A 7,051-nucleotide genomic window follows, 5' to 3' on the forward strand; every position below is an offset into this window, starting at 1 on the left:
TGAAATCAAGTGATCAATGCCTTATCCATTGCTACATAGAGTCAAAACCAACAATCTCAAACCTAATTCAATTGACTTGCAATTAAACTTGTCAACAGTGCATTCCAAATCTCATTCTTATCATATCCTTCTTACATACCCAAAACCCTATCACTTATGTAAAGAAATCACTTAATCCTTTGAACTAAATGCAATCAATAGGAGATATAAAATCTATCAAAATTGTATTAAATTGAAAGAACATTGCTCATTTCAATCTCAAAATCATAGATATGCAAGGAAGGAGACAAAATTTAGATACACAGATATATAGAAATTTCTTTTTTGTATTATTTTCTTTGAAAATAAACATAGTACTGACATAGACTCAAGATATAGCTCACAAATTGGAAATTTTATCATTCATATTCATTTTTTCTTTCAAAATTTCAAGCCTAAACTTGTTCATACAATTAAAAAAACTAGATGGATTGTAAAGATAACATTAACTGAAAAAATATACAAAAATTTGACCTCTACTCCTCACCCTAGAAATCCTTATATAGGATTGCAACAAGCTATAGATGGGAGGAGGACACATGTCAAAAATTGAATGGATACAAAAGGTGGCAAGATATGCCCAAAAAATTATACAAGACATTCCATAGTGTTTGATCAAAATAGAGGAAGTAGTTGAAAAAGTCAGCAGGTGAAAATTTATGTCATGCACTTTGACTTTACTTCCCTTTGTCTTCTTCTATCATCCATGTCCTCAAAGCTTCAAAATTTTATATGAGTGGTTATGAGAGTTTTATCCTTCTGATAAAGTGACCACTATATGTGATCTTATCCTTTAATCCCTCATTTTCCTTTAACCTTAATAATTTTTTAGCTACTTCCTTCTAGTAAGGCCTTTATTTCTCCCACCACTTCCCATACATAAATTTCTCGCTTGATGGGCCACTCTATGGTTTTGACCACTTCTACGTATTTCATAGCCTTTGCCCACCTAGAATCCATTATGGCTTTAGACTCCATTGTAAATTTGTTTAAGTCTATCTTTGCTCTAAATAGAGAGTTAATTAAAATATGGAAAGGGGTATCACCGATGTCTTCAAAAATAGCCACTATGGCCTCTTGAGTCAATATTATACTAAATGCATTAGACTAATTATGCCATTCTTTCACCACATTACTATAATCTAGGATCAGTGGTATGTAGGGCTCAATTCCTTGAGATTAAACTTTCAGTTTACATTGTATAATTTGTAATTTCCCAGTGAAGAAGCTAATTAACTCCTTAATTATTTCCAAGCTCTCCTTTACTATGATTATTTTATCAGGAAAATTTGGATTTTTAGCCATCATCATAATAAGCCTCTCTAAAAATTGAGTATATGGCCCCCATAGATTGAATGTAGGTGATAGCCATGAAAGTGATTCATTGTAAAATTTCTCAACACTTTGTAAATAAATATATAATGTATGGGCTTGTTGAGATATATTCTTTAGCATTTAGACCCTATGGCTAACCATACACGTAAGGATAGATGTCCTCACCTCATCTCTTGGCTGATTTGGTGGAGCATCAGTGCTCATCCGACTAGGTTCTGTTGTATCCTCTACTTCCAGCTCATCTATTTATGTTGGGGCTTTAGTTGTGTCCTTAGATGGTTGCTCTTGATTGTCCTATTCTTGGCTCTTGTCTGTAGTAACCACTTGCTTTACATTATTAAGTTTCTCTTTGAGGGATGCAACTCCATCCTCTAGTGCTTGGACCTTAGCCTCAAGCTCTTACATTTTTTCCTTGTAGACATGGATTTTTCTAAGCTCATCCTCATAGAGCTTTCTTACATCAATGTAGTAATGCACAGACTTGGATAACCTTGTCTCTATGTCTTCTACCTTGGCCTCATTCATAAATGAGAAATGCTTCAAGGCCTTTGAAATCTTTGTGTTTGAAGTGCCCTGTAAAGTCCACACAACCATGTTGCCTTATTCTATGCTCTACACATCTAACAACTTAGGCTTATTTGATGTTGGGGCCATGCTCCAAACTACTAGAGACTTGGTGTCAATGTTGAACCATGTTCCTCTTTATAATCCATGAGAACCATATGCCTAATAGGAGATGGCATTCTCATGTCTTCTAATCTAATCAAGCATAAATGCTTGTTCCAAATCCCATCTAGGCACCAGCAAAATCCCACTTCTTTGCACAAGATCTATTGCCTCCTCTAGAGTCATGACTTCACTCTTAGAATCATAGGCTTGTAGCTTCTCAACTAGTCCCATCTTTGGTTCATCCAACTCTTTTGGTTTCATCTTCAATACTAACTCACTCTATTTTAGTTTATATAAATTTTTTTTGAGCTCAACTAATTTGATTCCATAAATTGTTGGACTTGGATGATCTTGTCATCCAACCTTGTTGCTACTAGTTCTAGGTCTATGAGTGAATTCTCAACTACCTTTACCCTATCTTATGTATATCTTTGCCTTAAGTCAGTAAAGTACTGATTCTTACTAAGTAGAATTTGTAGTGTTCTTTGTTTTACTTTTGTAGGGATATGGACAATATTCTATCTCTTGTTTCCCTTAGTGATCCATGTTGTCTTAGTAGACTCATCTTCATCTATTTCTAGAACTACATCAAGCTTTGGGCTCTTAGGACATACCATCTCCTCTTCTCCCATGGGTCCTTATGGCATTTGGGCCATGATTTCAGCATTTTCAATGACCATCTTCCTAATTCTATGAGGATAGGGGATATCCATATAAAATCCCTTAAAATTGGGAGTTATTCTCTTCATCTCCCTTTCTACCCTCAAAATATCATCAAGCTTGGCTAGTTTATTTGCTACCTCCCCCTGTGCAAAAATATTAGGAATAACATTCTCATGGGGTAGCTCCTTGGTGTTAGGTAACACATAGTTCCTAATTTCTTTGAGGGTAGTCCTCATCTAGTTATTAGGGTCATAGATTCTATATGGTGTTGTTGATAAATTTTAGTGGTGGAGGAAAGAATGAATTTGGTCCAGGGATTCAATTTCCAATTGAAAAGTCCACCACCCTAAAACACCTACATAAAAAAGTGCCCCTATGAAACTTAGGGCCAATCTGGGAGGGATGAATTTTGGTCATAAATGGGGTAGTTGGGGACAATCATACACTCTCATCAATGAAAAGGTTGGAAATAGGAAGATATCTCCCCAGTCATGGTCTAATATCTTACTCTCTATGAGTAGGGAAGGTCTTAAAAGACTCTTCAAGATTTTAGGTTCCCTAAAGTATCCTAGGTCTAACATTCTCATAATAATAAAACTAAAATTATTGAAAAATGAGACATAATCATAATAGTGATAGGAAGTGTCTCATACCCATGTCCATAATTGAACTGACAGCTCTCCATTGTAGGCCAACTTAATATTTTCCTTCATTTTTGTGATAATGTACTTAACATAACATATTCTCCACCATGGTAGGAGTCTTGCACATCTTTGGCATCAATAAATTCAGCTCCATACACCATTTATAATCCATCTTTGCCAACCACCTTGTGGACACCATACACTATTTTCACAAAACAATTCTTGAATTTGTCCAAAGGCATCATCTTTGCCACCTTCTTAGGGTAATAACCCATGCTTTTCAGGTCCATGGGGATGTGCTGTAGCATTGATTTTCCTGCGTATGCCTTGGTGTTTCTATCAAATTTCCTCTATAAATCCTCCAAATCTACTAGCTTGCTCATAACACTGTCTAATCCAAATGCTTCAACTAATGAGACATGGTCTAGAGTACACAAAATAGTTCCATATTGTTTATGGAATGATTTAGTGGTCAAGTTATATGATTTGATTAGGACTTTCACCAAATGCACATCAAAAAAGACCTCTAGAAATATCAATTTTTCCAAGTTCTTCTTCCAATGGTTGCACATAGCGATCTTCTTCTCTCTATTATGGTAGAAATACTTAAAAATCTTAGAACCATGAACCCAAGGCATGTAGCATCTATGCATAGTGTGTAGGAGTTGAGAAAGGCATGATCATCCACTACATTTGTGTTTGAAGATTCTTGAAATAATTTCAACCATTCTTCGACAAACTAGTTAGGTTTTTTCTATCTTGTTTTTCCTCACTTGGAAGTGGAGGATTCTACAACTTCCTTGTCTATTGCTTGAATCTCTTCAACCTCATTACCATACATTCTTTTAATAGCTTGCAAAATACTAGGAAAAACTTATCTAGGCACCAAAAGCAATAATTTGCATGACTTAAAACTCTGAAAATGCTTAGATTTTCTCCTTGTGAATGATAAACTACAATTAATCAGTAGAATATATTTATAACTCAACATCCCTTTGCATTGATTTTTTGCATGCTCAAGCTTTAAAACTCAACTCATTCTATCACCTTAGGGGAGCATCATCATTACTATCCAATGTTACATTCTTTATTTATTGTTTAAATCTCACTGGTCAAGAGCCCTTTGTCATTTCAACCTTAGAAAATGGAAATCATATTTTTAGTGTCAACTTAAGGTTTACAATCTTACAATTAACCCAGGAGTCAAACCCTTCATAATATCTTAGGCAGGGACCATATGTTTTACAATCGTATGATCAAAACCCTTATTACATTATTGTAAAGCTTGGAAAAACCCTCTATGATCTCATGATACACTAGTTACCATGACATCAAAGCTTTTCTTTGAATTCCTTATGACCTTACGATAGGCAATTTACCTAGCACAATGTAGCATCTTATCTCATTTTCCTTTTTCTTATGATCCTATGATCATGGTTTTTCTATCCATTTCATGACTTTGATAATAATTTTCTTTACCCCTATAATATCATGAGAAATCCTTACCTTTTCCATCGTAGCATCATCATCTATTTCTACCCTTACAATCTCACAATGCACTACTCATTGTAGCATCGTAACATCATTTCACTGCCCTTGAGATCTCATGATACATTGTTTATCATAAGATCAAAGAACATGATCAATTAGATTTGTTGTGGTTTCACAATGCACGCCCCATTTCTCCTAGAAATGGGGACCCCCTACTTTATTTTTCTGCTTTCTAGAACCCTATTCTTGGGTCTTGATTTTCTTAGGGTTTTATCTATTGTTCCTAGTCAAATCCAGGTTCTAGTTTAGAAACCTAGAGTCTAGATTCCATCATTCAAAGGGCCAAATCATTATTTTGCAAAAAAGAGAGGTGCACCAGTGTACCTAATAAGGTGCGCTAGTGTGCCAAGCTCAAGAAGAGGGAGTGTGCACTATGGAAGTGCACAATAGCATAGCTACATAGCTGTGCACCTCCCACAACTATGCCAAGGATCTTGGGCTATATAACCCAAGGACCGCCTCAAGCTCTCAACTTGTTTTATTGTCCATCTTTACAAATCTTAGCACTGCAACACTGCACCCCAATAGGTGTGTCTCCTCCTCACTTTCCACCTTCATCCACCTGCATAATGCAATAAAAAAATTAAGAAACCTAACTACTGCACACCTAATTAGGTGTGCTACAATGCACATTTACAAAAAAAAATCCCTTAAAAACTTAAAAAAATAATAAACAAACAAAGTACAAAATTTAGGTTAGGTGCACTGCTATGCACCTTAAATACTCAACTCTTTTTTGGTGCAAAGATTAAATGTAGGGTGCTCATCAATGCACCTCAAGAGGTGCACTACTATACACCATAGATTAAAAATTTTCTTTGGTAAAAGGCACACCAGGTGCAGCAAGAGGACCATTTAATTTTTTTTTGCATTTCAGGGCTATAATTTAGGTTTTTTCATGTTTTCAAACAGTTAGGTTTCTAGGTTTTGTTTGAGTCTATTCTAGGGTTTGACTCTATCATTATTCAACTCTAAACAAATGGACATCATTTTTGTGCAGAGTCAATGGAATTTTCATCAATCTCCCTTGCCAACAAGATGGTTCTAAAGGCAGTGGTATTTAAGTTTTAGGGTGTGCCAAACAAATTGCAATTTCAAGATGAGTGCTTAGAGATCTGGGACACCAAGTTAGGTCACATAGATTTGGGTGCATTCTTGATACTGTGCAACAAATCAATAGAAGGGTATCCCATGGTATCTACTCTAATTTTCTCTAGACTAGTAAATGCAACATCACATCCAGTTTGAGTACAATCCTCAGAATTAATTATGACACTAGAAAAAAGATATGTTCTCGAAGAAAGGGTCATCAAGAGCATAATTGGAGAGATTGTCCTAGATCTCTGACCCAAAAATGTAGAGAAGGTATTCCATCTACCAAGGGTGTATCATTTTATCTGATTGACTTATCACCAAGTTAAGAGATGGTATAGGGAACATGTGGAGGAATCCTCTGAAATTATGTAGTCTTCATACCTGATTGAGAAGACTCCTCTCAGGTGGAAAGAAAGAAAAGTGGATATGAAACAAGGGTACATGAAGGAAGATATTGGGTACTTGATCATATGCTTGAGTAGAGACATAGGTTTTCCCACTTCTAGATATTTGAACATATGAATGGTGCATTTTGTCAAGACCATCAAAATGGAAAATATGCCGCTTGTTTGGGCCTCCATTCTTAGTGAGAACTTAGGTGAGCAGCTGATGGTGGTGAAGAAAAACAAAAAAATCTACATGACATCATACATGGTATACTTGTTAGTTGCAAGGGTGACACATTACCCTAGGCTCTATAAGAAGGGTAGCATGCAGGATGCAAACACATGGCCTTACATTGTGTATCCTCAGCTGGTAAAGAAGAACCTTTCAGAGAAAAGTAGAGGATATAGGATTGTAAATGATGCTTTCATACTTACAATAATCCAATTTATAGAGGGAGATCATGTGACGAGGATGTGAGTAGATGCAATTGCAAAGGTATTAGAAGTAAGAGCTTATTATATTCAGTATTGAACATTTACATATTTAAGGGTAACAGGTACAACTCTCAACCCAAAGAAGCTCCCTAGGTATCCCAGTGACAAACTTGTCCTCCTAGAGTTCTCTCGACAACTCTTGTCTACATATGCTAGAGTTAGAAAGCAACACAA

Source organism: Cupressus sempervirens, chromosome 4 (assembly GCF_028749045.1).
Source record: "Cupressus sempervirens isolate cs-2001-9-10 chromosome 4, ASM2874904v1, whole genome shotgun sequence".
In the NCBI taxonomy this organism is placed as follows: Eukaryota; Viridiplantae; Streptophyta; class Pinopsida; order Cupressales; family Cupressaceae; genus Cupressus; species Cupressus sempervirens.